This window comes from Podarcis pityusensis (assembly GCF_964106645.2).
Source record: "Podarcis pityusensis genome assembly, contig: HAP1_SCAFFOLD_121, whole genome shotgun sequence".
Classification (NCBI taxonomy): Eukaryota; Metazoa; Chordata; class Lepidosauria; order Squamata; family Lacertidae; genus Podarcis; species Podarcis pityusensis.
Window position 1 is genome coordinate 65,033 of NW_028293473.1, and position 13,266 is coordinate 78,298.

A 13,266-nucleotide genomic window follows, 5' to 3' on the forward strand; every position below is an offset into this window, starting at 1 on the left:
GGAAACCCTCCCATTTGCTGACGCAAAAGAGAGAAAACGAAACCAGCTCTCTCTTCCTGGCGAGGCAGCAGCCATGGCTGCTTCTGGGGGTCCCGTCCGGGATCTCTGCGAGGAAGCCACTTGCCCCATCTGCCTGGAGTATTTCAGGGATCCAGTGATCATCCCGGAGTGCGGGCACAACTTCTGCCGATCCTGCCTGACCCAGTGCTGGGGGAAATCCGAGGGAGAGGCTTCCTGCCCTCAGTGCAGGAAAACAGTGGAGCAAGGCAGCATCAGGAGAAACCAGCAGCTGGCAAATTTTGTAGAAATAATTAAGAAATTTAGCCTTCTGGGCAGAAAAGAGGAGGCAGAAGGAAAGGGGAGAGTTTGTGAGAAGCACCAGGAGCCCCTGAAGCTCTTCTGCAAGGAGGATGAAGCCCCTATCTGTGTGGTGTGTGACAGATCCAAGGAGCACAAAAGCCACGAGGTGGTTCCTCTGGAGGAGGCGTCCCAGGAGTACAAGGTGGGAAATGGCAGTGGGTCTTTCTTGGGGGTGGAAGAGCTGCAGACTAGAGGGGCTTGTAGTAGTAGTAGTAGTAATAATAATAATAATAATAATAATAATAATAATAATATTGTAGTGTATTCTCTCCACTTGGAGCCCAAAGGGAATTCTTGTGCAGCCTGATAAAACTAACTTCTGAAACTTTATACAATAAACATTTATTTTTCTTTTTGAGGGATTAAAGTGTGCCCAGTGACCCCCTGAATGCAGGCTGCAGTAACTCCCCTGGGAGGAAAGATTGCAACATCAAGCATTAATTTAATAAAAAGGAGGAGGGAGATGTTGGAGGTGTGCTCAGTGTGGGGGATTAATAATAATAATAATAATAATAATAATTTATTATTTATACCCCGCCCATCTGGCTGAGTTTCCCCAGCCACTCTGGGCAGCTCCCAATCAGTGTTAAAAACAGTAACGTGTTACATATTAAAAACTTCCCTGAACAGGGCTGCCTTAAGATGTCTTCTGAATGTCAGGTAATTATTTATCTCTTTGGCATCTGATGGGAGGGCGTTCCACAGGGCGGGCGCCACTACCGAGAAGGCCCTCTGTCTGGTTCCCTGTAGCCTCACTTCTCGCAGCGAGGGAACCGCCAGAAGGCCCTTGGCGCTGGACCTGAGTGTCCGGGCAGAACGATGGGGGTGGAGACGCTCCTTCAGGTATACAGGACCGAGGTCGTTTAGGGCTTTAAAGGTCAGCACCAACATTTTGAATCGTGCTCGGAAACGTACTGGGAGCCAATGCAGATCTCTCAAAATAGCAAACCCCCCATGTTTCTCAGCTCTGATATAGGGCAGCCCCATTTCTGCCTCCTCTGGGATGAAAAAGGGGAACCTCTGCAAAAGACCCAGGGATGTGGGGCAGGGAGCAAACATAAGATTCAGCTTCCCTGTTAATGTGTAATGCAGCCCAACTTGGATTCTGTTTCTTTTCAGGATCAGATCAGCAGCTGCCTAGACAATGTGAGGAAGGAGAGAGAGAAAATTCTAGTATTTAAAGCAGACACAGAAAAGGAAATCCAGGACCTGCTTGTAAGCACCATTGTTACTGTTTTAAGGTGAAAAATGCTATAGTCTAAAATCAATATGGGTGAGAGGGGCGGAAATGAATATGGAATACAGAAAGAGGTTTATTTTTGAATGGCCTGATCTCCTACAGAGCATGAAAGGCCATTTAAAGGTGAGGGTGGGCTTGTAAGTTTTTATGAAGCTCTTTCTCTGCTGAATATGTCAGAAGTGGCTTTCCAGTGGAATTTGGATAACTGGCCTCTTCATCCTGCAAGAGCAGACTAGATGCCTGATCTTGGCCCACTCTTCTCTTCTTTCAATCTCTTTGCTGCAGAAACAAACAGGTGCAGAGAGGGAAAAGATGGTGGCTGAGTTCAGGCGACTGCACCAGTTTCTGGAAGAAAAAGAGAAGCTTTTTCTGGCCCAGATGGCAGAAGTGGAGAAGGAGATTGCAGCCCAAAGGGAGGATCACCTGGCCAGACTATCCAGGGAACTCTCCTCTCTTGACAGCCTCATCCGGGAGATGGAGGAGAAGCTTCAGGAACCAGAGAGTGAACTCCTGCAGGTGAGGCCTCATCCTGATGTGAGAGGGTGGAATGTGCTGCTTCAAACCACAGGCATTCCTTAGTCACATAAAATTGTTGCTGGAAGGAAAACAGTACATGAAGGGTGAAAGGCGTCAGTCCTGGGGTTGCAAAAGGGGCCTTGCTAGATGAAACCACAGGCCCCTTCATTCTAGCATCATGTTCTCTCATTGGCCAACCAGAGGTCTCTGAGAAGCCTAAAAAACAGTAGTGCTCTCCAAACCTGTGATCCCCAGCAGTTGCCACTCAGCTGCTTAGTATTTATAACTGACTGCAGAAATGGCTCCACTGACATCTTTCTTTCTTTCCTTCCAGGATATTGGAAGCTTCTTGCAGAGGTAAGTGATGGAAAACCCCTGCCTTATTCTGATGCTAGGAAAGTTCCTGCTTAACAAGTGAGAACCTCACTCTCCAGTTTCTCCTTCCAGAGATAGCTTAGGACTTCATCGTCAATTTCACAAAATCACAGACAAAAATAGGGACACGTTTTTGTGGTAATTTGTCGCTATTGATCCCATCTATGTACAATCACAGACAGGAAGCCATTCCCATTGCATATTTCTGGAGGCCCTTCTCTGTGATGGAATCATTTACTCTGCAATTGATACAAAAAGGGGGGACATCCCAAAGGGGCTTGTAAATATCTTCACTATAACTTACCCTTAAATATCCAGTGTCTTTCTGGCTCCTGCAGGTTCTTCCTCAGACATAAGAATGTGATAAAGGGCCCTGCTGGATGAGGCCAGCGGCCCATCTAGTCCAGCATTTTGTTTTCACAGTGCCTAACCAGATGCCAGTGTGAAATCCGCGGTTATCAGGATCCGAGTCCAAACAACTTTAGACACTCATGAATTTTGAGAATCTTCCATTTTGAAAATCTAACCACTGTGCTAAAATACATTTATAATGTTAATTGCAAAAGCCATTCTAAAGCATTCTGAACTTCCTTATATTTCAGAAATGCACATACCAAATCTATTTTCTTTTGCTCATTAATCACTTTAAATGCATCACTAACACTAGTGCAGTCCTAAAATCTCTGCATAGGGACCCAGTACTGTTTTTTCTTCAAAAAAATAATTTGCATATATCAGCTTCTTAACCTTCAATCTCATATTCATATATTTCCTTCAGTATATTTTGGAAGCAGGTGTGTCGGTTTTCCTTCAGCTTCTTAGGTGCTCTCTAGATGCTCCTTTTTGCCATAGGAAAACCCTGCTCCCAAGTCTTCATGATATTTCCATGGTGCCTTTATCATCAGGATGAGACGTCTGCCTTGTCAGAAAGCTCCTTGCATTGGAAAGATGGTGGCTTGACTTTGTTCTTCTCCTCCCAGGTCTCAGGAGAAGGAGAACTTAGAGGATCCTCCTGTGGCTTTTCCTCCTGCCCTGAAGTGGAAGATCTGGGACTTCAGAGATATAAATCCCTTCCTGGAGGGAGTCATGAAAAAATTCAGAGGTAGTAAAGAAGGACTGAAAGTATTGTTAGCTGGATGTTTAGAAGTGTTCATAACAAGCTTCAGGTCATAGGGAATATTAGCCAAGCCAGGAAAATAGAAGGTCGAAACAACATGGCGTCGAGGTAAGACGCGCTTGCCGGTGCTCTTCGGACTTCTTTTAATCTTCTTTTAATCTTTTATATTTTTATCTTAACTGACTCAGTCAGTTTTTGAGGTATTTTATAATTGCTGCAGCCGCATGCTATGGAAACTCTCTGAGAGATTTGGCCCTGCTCCAGACTGCTGTAAGCTGCTCTTTGTTTCTCTCGTATCAGCGGGCCGGCTTTAGCTGCTAAAAGAGTTGAGAACGCCATTATCTTAATTGCGTGTCAAGTGTTATGAGGAAAAGCATGGGTCAGAAAAAACGCTTGAGAGACTTTGACGAGCCCCTATCATCCCCTAAACCAAAACTATCAAGGTTGGTGCCACACCGGAATGGAGGAGGGAGTGACCATGCCGAGCAGTGCTTTGCAGTGGAAACCCAAAATCGCTTCCTACCTCTAATTGATTTAGAAGCTACTCCAATTCCGATGACTCAAAATGTTTCAAAAGTAAAGCCTGTAAAGGAGAATACGAAAGAAAAACTCTCATCACAGGAAGATGGTTTGGCATCTGTTATGGGGGAGTTCCCCGGTTGTGAGCAGTTACACTTAGTAATTAAGACCCTTCACTGTATTTTTAAAAGGCTGGACGAGGTATCTTCACAATTACCCAATATCCTGATGAAAATCGAAAAACTTGAATCAACAACACAATCTTCAGTTTGTGAGGTGAAAAACTTATTGCCTCACCCCAATTCAGATAAAATAAAGGAGACTAAAATTAAATATATCTTAAATTCCCAATTGAACAATCAGATATTAACTCTGCAACCCAAGAAAAGTTGCCTTTCTGTCAGGTCGGAAATAGGAAGATGGTCAACGCTAGAAGGGGCTAAAGACTGTTCAAGCAAACTTTTAAAAATTAAGAAACATCAGATTGACCTATATGCTGTGATGCTCCTTCCCCGGCAGACCAACTTCTTGAAGGTGATACTTGCGTTCCACTCTGAAAAGATACCATCTATTACTGTTAGGAGGAAAACGCTTTTGTCCATGGCCGACATTGTAGCAACGAGGGTTTTTACAGACAGCAAGATCAAACCCCTTCTAAATAGGTGCCCTGGCGGTGAGGACATTAGGACAAGAGACTTTGCCTTACTTCAAAATACTGTCAGGCCCAACCGCGATGACTCTGCAGCGTGCCATCCTCGACCAAACTCGATACCTTCTCAAACAGCCATATATGAGGACGATAACCTGCGGACTGCCCTTGACGAAAGGGAACTTATTGATTCATTCAGAGCCCTCCCTCCGAAAGAACAGTCGGTGATGATGCAAAGATTTGACACGCTTAAATCTCAGCTTTTGCAAGTCCTACATAGAGGGGAAGATACTAATGATGTCTCAAATAATCCCACTTGGGCTCACCGGACAGAAGTGGTCGACCTTCTTCAGCTCAGCCCCACTCTGAAATCAAAAACCATCCGACAAGACTCAAATCTTCAAGTTGTTTCTGCCCCGTGCGCTACATCACGAGACGACCAGGCTCTGCCATCCTCACTGAACTTTCATCTATATTCATCGACCAACATACCTAAGGACGAAATTCTGATTTCCCTGCTTGACTCAAATCCCTCTTTAACTCACTCATCTATGCCAGAGCTAGAATCTTCTCCAGTTTCGACCAGAGATAGAAGTAGTTCACAAGTGATGCCCCTGAGAGAGTCTTCCACAATTCCCACCCCCGTGATGCCCCCTCAATTACCTCCTTCAAAGGAAACTGCGAATGTTACACCTCGGGACCCGCCGTCGGAAATGATTGAAGACCCGATGGGACGCATCAATAAAATCATCCGAATGTCGGATGATAAATCTGCGAGAGGGTTTACTCCGACGGACTCAATTTCCCCCTCCCTGGGTATTTCTCTGTCAAGTTGTACCAAGAATTTCGAAATGAAGAGACTTCCTGTTCAGGGATCTACTCTCAGTGGATCATCCACGGTGTGCCAACAGTCGAACCAAATTGTTAAAAACTTTAATTTGGAGGGCTCCTCACAGTTACCATCTTCCCAAAGTAAAATAACTGACTTTTTTGTTACATCTTCTGTCTTTAACAGAGAGTCTGCCCCCCCTCCGTTTTGACTGTTAAAAGAGACAAAATGTCCCTCACCTCTACTACTATCCTGGAACGTTGCTGGATGGCAATCGAAAACAATGGACAAAGACGTTCTATCCTATGTATCACAGTTCAAGATCATCCTGCTCCAAGAAACCTGGATGCAAAATCCTTTTGAACTACACAATTATTTTGCTTTCCATTCCTGTGCCTCAATCGGCCCAAAAGGCGGAAGACCGGCGGGAGGTCTGAGCACCTTCGTATCGACAGATCTAGGAACCTCTCCTATCCAATTGAAAATCGATAAAAAATGGATTTTGGCTGTTAAAATATTCTCTACCCACTTTAAGATCATATGCATCAGTGTTTATATTCACCCACTTATGAAACAAACTGATCTGAAAAACATCTGGAACGAACTGGAAGACTGCATTCTCCTTGTCTCAAATAAGTTTCCCTCTGCCTCCTTAATTATTGGTGGGGATTTTAATGCAAGGTTAGGCCACTCAGACGAACAGTTAATCAACGAAAGTGGAATAGGTCCCCTAAATGCTAATGATGAACATTGGCCCCTATTCAGGCGTCACTCACTTGACCCAGTTACCAATTTTGCTGGTACATGTCTTTTTTTAATGGCACTTAGATTAAACCTTGTTATCTTAAACGGCCTCTCCTCGGGAGACTGCCCTGGCCAATTTACTTATTGGTCAGGCTTAAGGCATTCTGTTATTGACTACATCCTTGTCTCCCAAGAACTCTTTGATGAATATATTGAATTTACTGTAGATATAAGAACCGAAAGTGACCATTTACCCCTAAATCTTAAAAGGACTGAATTCTGGGAACCCTCTAGATGTGGGCTTGCCCCACAGGCACCTGATCCTAATGCTTTACAACAAATAGGCAGATCCAGAATTAAATGGTCCCCTTATGTTAATAACAATTTTAGCATTTGGACACAATCAATGGAAGGTCAACTCCTCTGGGCTGATCTGACTTCCAACGACACTGAAGAGACCTCCCCAATTGACCATTATAACACATTAATCCGAAAACTCCAACCGTTATTGTCAAGACCCAGGAGATCTAACCAAAATGAGTCCCCTACCAACAAAAAATGGTTTGACCACGAATGCACTCAGGCAAAACTTATACTCAGGGAATGCTTTAAGGTCTTCCAGCAAAATCCTAACCCTATCACTAAATTAGACTTACAACTTAAAAAAAAGAACTACAAAGAGTTACTAAAAACCAAAAAAAGAACCGCAGACTCTCTCATCTGGCAGGCCCTCACAAAAGCGTCAATAGAAAAAGACAATACCAACTTCTGGAAAATTATCTCCAGTCAAACCAAAGCTCCTAATGAGGGCACAATAATCCCTGCAAATTCATGGGAAGAGCACTATAAAGTGCTGTTTAGGGAACATCGTCCTTCTGCGCCGCTTAACATCCCCTTAGATAATGATACACCATGGCCCCCAACATCTGAAACTGAAATCACTTCGCTAATTCTACAAATGAAATCTGGCAAAGCCCCAGGAAGTGATTTCATCGTCGCTGAACTTCTGAAAGCGCAAATAAACTGGTGGGCCCCGGTCCTTGCAAATCTATTCTCATATATAGATAAGACAACTGAAATCCCTAAAGATTGGGGACTAGCTATAATTGTTCCTATATTTAAAAAGGGCAACCCCTCTGGCCCATCTAATTATAGACCAATTAGTCTTCTGAATGTGATCTGTAAACTTTATACAAAACATCTATGCCTAAAATTATGTGAATGGTTAGATCATAATAACTTGCTAGAAATTGAACAAGCAGGGTTTACATCTGGACGTTCCACCATTGATCACTGCTTAGTGTTAGATTACTTTGTCTATAAGTATGTGAAACATTGGAAAAATTCATTGTATGCGGCCTTTGTGGACCTAAAGGCAGCATTTGATTCTGTATCCAGGAGTAGGCTCTGGGCCAAATTGGCCAATATGGGTATTAACAGAAGGTTACTACTTCTGATGATTAAGCTTCATGAGAACAATACCCTCCAGATAAGACTCACACAGGACGGCAGACTCTCTAGAGAAATCCCAGTCCAAAGAGGAGTTAGACAAGGATGCCTATTAGCCCCATTTTTATTCAACATCTATGTTAACTCCCTGGTCACATGCTGCCGTGAAATCGAAACCCCCCCCCCCCGTGTTCTCTAACGGCAGAAAAGTACCAGTTTTAATGTATGCGGATGACGCTGTTCTTCTCTCTCAAACCAAAGTGGGTCTGAAACGTGCCTTAGGAAAGTTTAGTGACCAATGTAACACTGAACTGTTAACAATTAACTTTGCCAAAACTAAAATTGTACATTTTAACCGCTCCTTCAGGAAAGATAATTTGAGTGTAAAGGGAAACGCCATTGAACAGACTAAGACCTTCCAATACTTAGGCATTACTTTCTCTTATAATGCCAAATTCTCAGCACACTTGACCACATCAGCTATATCAGCAGGAAGAAGTGCAAATGCTATCCTTAGATTATTCAGAAGGAAAGGAGCTGGCTTCCTCCCGATGGCCCTAACAGTTTTTCAGGCAAAATCTTTAGCCCAACTCCTATATGGCTCTCAAATTAGCCTCTCTGTCAACCTTAAGACCCTTGAAACAGTACAATCAAAATTCTTAAGATCATTATTTGCTACCCCAAAGTGTACCCCTAATGCAGTCTTAAGGCAAGAGGCAGGACTGCCCAGAGTGGAATTAAAAGTCTGGGAGCAAGCAATATCCCTCTGGCTGAAAATCCATTACAATCCTAAGGGACGGTTACCTTGCTTCCTGGCCGCAGTTCCCTATCCTCCTTGGCTTATGCAAATAACTAACAAGATCAAACAAATTGGCCTAAACCCTGAAAATCTTTTTATTGGAACTCTGAATAAGGCAAAAGCAATTATCACTCAGAGACCTTACGATGTCGAATTACAACAAGAAGGCGCCCTACTCCCGGAGACGTATAGATGTTTAAAAGCTTGCCCTAATTTTGCAGCTGCCCCTTACTTAACTAACATCACTAACGGAGCTTATAGATGGGCTTTCTCTAGAGCCCGCTTTGAGACAATGCCCTCAGCAGTGCTGTATGGCAAATTCACGTGGGTACCAATGCATGCGCGTCTCTGCTCCTGTATGTCTAATAAGGTAGAATCTGTCACACACATTCTTTTATTTTGCGAATTTTATAGTGAAGAACGAGCTCAACTTATTTTGCAGCTTTTATCAAAATTTATACCCCTACAACATTATTTGGAATCCTCCCCCGAAATTCTACGGAAATACCTCCTGGAAGATTCCTCAAGCGCAATATCATATGAGGTGGCCAAATTTTGCACTTTAGTAATTAGGAAGCGTAAATCTCTGTTGAATGGCACACTGCGAAGTTCCCTTGTGTAATCTTTTTCTTTTCTGATGTTGTTGTTGATTTCTTGTTGTTTGATCTTGTGTTTAGTGTTACTGGCTTTTGCCGCAATAAAACTCGAACTTGAGTGTGAAAATAGAAGGTTTATCTATTCTCTTTCACTATCTAGGAGCCGCACTTTCCTATGTAGATGACTCACAACTGATTTTTCTTATGCAATTGAAAGGGGATGGTAAACCCTTCTTGCTGGACTCTGGAAACTCTTGTGAGATCTTGGGGAAGCCTGGCGGGCACACAAATCGCTTTTAAGACCTCTACCATGATTACGAGGCTCTGAGAGGCTCCTGCGAGATCTCATGGGGCCATCTTGAGATTGCAGATGGCAGGGGTGAATCCGGGGGTCATTCTGACTTTCCTCGATTTGCCTTTTTGCACAATCGCCAAGGATGTAACCCTCCCTTAAGCCGCGAGTTGTCTGTAAAAATTTGTACTTGACGTCTTCACATCTCTTAGCCATGCTTTGGGTGCTTTCACACATCTCAACCATTTCCCAGCTAGCCTCGCCTACAGCTTTTTGGGCATATCTTCTGTTCCTTTGCCCCTGAGATTAACGTAAGGGGGGGGCAGGAGGAGGAAAGGAGGGGGGCTGTCCAAGAGCCAGCCAGGAGCAGAGGGGTTGAGGCCTCCTGTCCTGGAACAGGAATGTCTGGATCTTGTTGCTGATGGGGGGATCTTCTGGGGGTCCTGCTCCTCCTCCCAAGATTTGGGTAAGTCTGAACCTTGACATCACCCCTGCCCTGGTTCTGCAGGGATAGCCAGCATGGAGAGTTTCATTTTAAGGTAGGTTTCACGTAGTTTCAGGTAGGTTTAACTGCCAACTCCCATAATCTCCAGCTGGCATGGCCAAGTAGTCCACAACACCTGGCTACAATCTCATGAGCTCATATTGTTTTTCCAGGTTTGTTATCTGAATGATGGTGTGATGCTAAATTTCTGTTCCCTTTTCTCTTCCAGACACTGTGGAATATGGACTTCAGCTGCGAAAAGGTACTTTTAATCATCATCATAATAATAATTTATTATTTATACCCCACTCATCTGGCTGGGTTTCCCCTTCCATTTCCCCAGGCACAAATTCGGGAGAGAGGGGATCCGCTTCTCAAAAGACCAGGCCACTGCAGCTCTTCCATCCATGCCTTATTTCCCAGAGGCATCTGTTCCGTGAGAGCAGCATCCTGGGCTAGATGGGCTCTTGGCCTGATCCTGCAGACTCTTAGGAAGCCCCCAGCCCAGGATGGCTGGCTTTTCTGTGCCAAATCTCAATAAGACACAGGGGTGGTGTGAAGCCAAAGGCTCCCGGCACATGAGGGGGAAATATCCCTTTGAGCCATACAGGATCCCCACCCCTTTTATGTAAGAGTAAGGTGTAAGAGTGGGAAATGTATGAACACAAATAGCTCAGAAAATGGCTGCAACAACCTTTGGGGGGCAAGAAGGTGAATGGGTTCTGGTGTCAGTGGAGGGAGCTGGGGGCTGCCTGAGTGTGAACTCCAGGGGTCCAGCTTCCCTGCAAGATTGGGGGTCTTCCCTCAGCTTTTCTGTTGGAGGGGAGACATGACGTCTCTGCTTAAACTAGAGAAACTTGAGTAAACTTTAAAGAGCAGGACAGAATTACAGCACAGACTAGGAGGAAAGGCTCAATGGGAAGACAGAAGTCCAGTCTGGTCTGATCCTGAAAACCACAAAAAGGGATTCATAAGAGCTGGGAAAGGGGCAGCAGGTGGCAGCATAAAGGAAGCTCCTACTTATCTTTAAAATTATATTCTGGGATTCTTTTAGAAAACAGCAGTAAGTAAAATACATAAAGGCTAATCAAGACAACAATAAATTAGCAAAACCCATTACATTTTACTTTTTTTTTTTACTAATAGCAGCACTTGCAACATCCAATATCCCACTTAATTTCCAAAGGCCACTGTACAAATGTGTGTCTTTAAAAAGGAATTGCTTGACTAACTTTCTACAACGTGGCAGGAGGAGGGGGAGGACTGCAGAGCAGATCTTCATCCTAATGTCCACCAGCCTGACTACCGGTAATTTCTAAATGGGCTTCTCATTGTGCTTCCACTGCCCACCTTTTCCATAAATGTGAGGAACAGTGAAGAAAAAGACGAGTTATATAGCCAAATCAGGTCTGGGGAGCCAGGATGGGGTCTTTGCATTGAAGGTGATAATTTTTTTTGTGGGTTTTTTTTGTGTGTGTGTGTGTCACCCTTTATCTTAGGATTGCAACAATAAATGCATTAAGGATTAACACAATTCATAGGAAAAGAAAGCCATTCATGTCAACGATGTAATAGAACTATCAAAAGACCCTTCTGCCATGAACTGTGGTGGGTGGGTTTGGCCTTAGACAAGCCACTGTCTCTCAGCCTCAGTCCTCCCATCTGAAAAATGGGCATAGTTAATATTGACTTAACTTCCAGGGAAGTTGCAAGGGTTCTATGTAGAGAATGTGCATTAAGTACTTGAAAGAACTGCAAATATTTCAAGAGTCATTAAGAACTTGATGGACATCCCTGTCTCCAATGCAGAGCCATGGAGTCCCTGTTCATTTCAGAGGGGATGCTATTTCTGTCATGTGCCTAAAGAAAAGTCAGCTTCCCAGTTGACGTTGTTTCTCTTCTCTTTCCTCCTCTGCCCCCACAGAAAGCGTAACTTTGGATCCAGACACAGCACATCCCCTCCTCACCCTGTCTGAGGATCGAAAGAGTGTGAGAGAGGGAGGAGTGCGTCAAGACCTGCCAGACAACCCTAAGAGATTTGACACATGTTGCTGTGTTCTGGGGTGTGAGGGTTTCACATCAGGCAGACATTTCTGGGAGGTCATTGTGGGAAGAGAGGAGGGGTGGGGGGTGGGGGTAGCCAGAAAGTCTGTGAAGAGGAAGGGGGTTTTGTATTTTAATACTACAGAAGGGATCTGGGGTTTGGGGAAGTCGGATGGTGAGCTCAAGTTCTGCTCCCCCCGTAAGGCCCCTGTTCCATGTGAGGAGCCCGAGAGGATCCGAGTGACCCTGAACTGTGAAGGGGGACGGGTGTCCTTTTACGATGCAGATACAGCAGCCCTTCTCCATGCAGATACAGCAGCCCCCTTCTCAGGAGAGACCCTCCAGCCCTACTTTTTTGTGAGCAAGAAAGGGAACCTGAGACTCTCTTGACTGAAGGTGCAGACAGACAAGTGTATATTCATTGTCATCATGGCACATTCAGTCTCCTCTTCAGGGCTGAGCTGACAGGCACTTAAGGAGAAACCATATTTGCTGAACGGTGATTGGCCATCCCTTGTGTCAATCATGATGCAACTCTCCCTTCTTGAGCCAACTTTGTAAATGACACTGATTGACTGGGTCCCCTGTCAGTCTCCAAACTTGCCTGTTTTCTCTCCGTTGGGAATCGAGTACTTCTTTCGGTGCAGGAGTTGGAAAGGGGGTAAGAAGCAAGAAAATGATTTAGGAAACAGCAGCAACCCCACACACATTCCTGTTTCAATGTAGTTCTTTCTCCAACCTCCAATTCTGACTTAAGATTTCTAGAGATAATACCATCATCTTTGCTAAATAAAATCAGAATTATGCACTGGCATCACTTAAAACCTTCCTCAGCCTCAATCCTGCTCTCAGATTCCCTTTTCCTTCCCCAAAGCCTCCACTGGCCAGGGAAATGGAAGTTCAAAAATCCCTTTTTTTGCTACTCCTCAGGGAAGCTTAGGTGGCAATTCAGCAAAATCCCCATATCCAAAGAGACCTGTTTGCTAGTTGGGTGCAGTCAGTCCAAAACTCAGCACAACTTAACTTACATGATCACAGCCTGAAGCCCTTTGTCAAAACACAAATTAGTAAATAGAGGGTGAGTCCGGGAAAAGCTCTTGGAAGGGACTGTGTGAGATCTCACAAGAGACTCCAGAGCCCAGAAATCAATGGGGGGGGGGCCTTTGGCAGTGGGGGGAAGAGTTTCTAAGTCCACCTTGCTTCCCGGCCTCTAGAAAGGTTACATAAAGCTCTGAAGATCTCTGGCTTCGAACA

At 44.5% G+C, this 13,266-nt stretch overlaps 1 pseudogene across 1 annotated transcript in view; it reads left to right on the forward strand.

Moving 5' to 3' along the window:
* Positions 1–13,266, forward strand: part of LOC308468924 — a 55,193-nt pseudogene continuing 41,927 nt past the window's right edge. Inside the window, exons 1-7 of the transcript XR_013991534.1 lie at positions 1–502; positions 1,480–1,575; positions 1,886–2,116; positions 2,451–2,473; positions 3,472–3,593; positions 10,199–10,231; positions 11,894–12,394. The product of XR_013991534.1 is annotated as an uncharacterized misc_RNA (transcript). The remainder of the gene's footprint in view (positions 503–1,479; positions 1,576–1,885; positions 2,117–2,450; positions 2,474–3,471; positions 3,594–10,198; positions 10,232–11,893; positions 12,395–13,266) is intronic.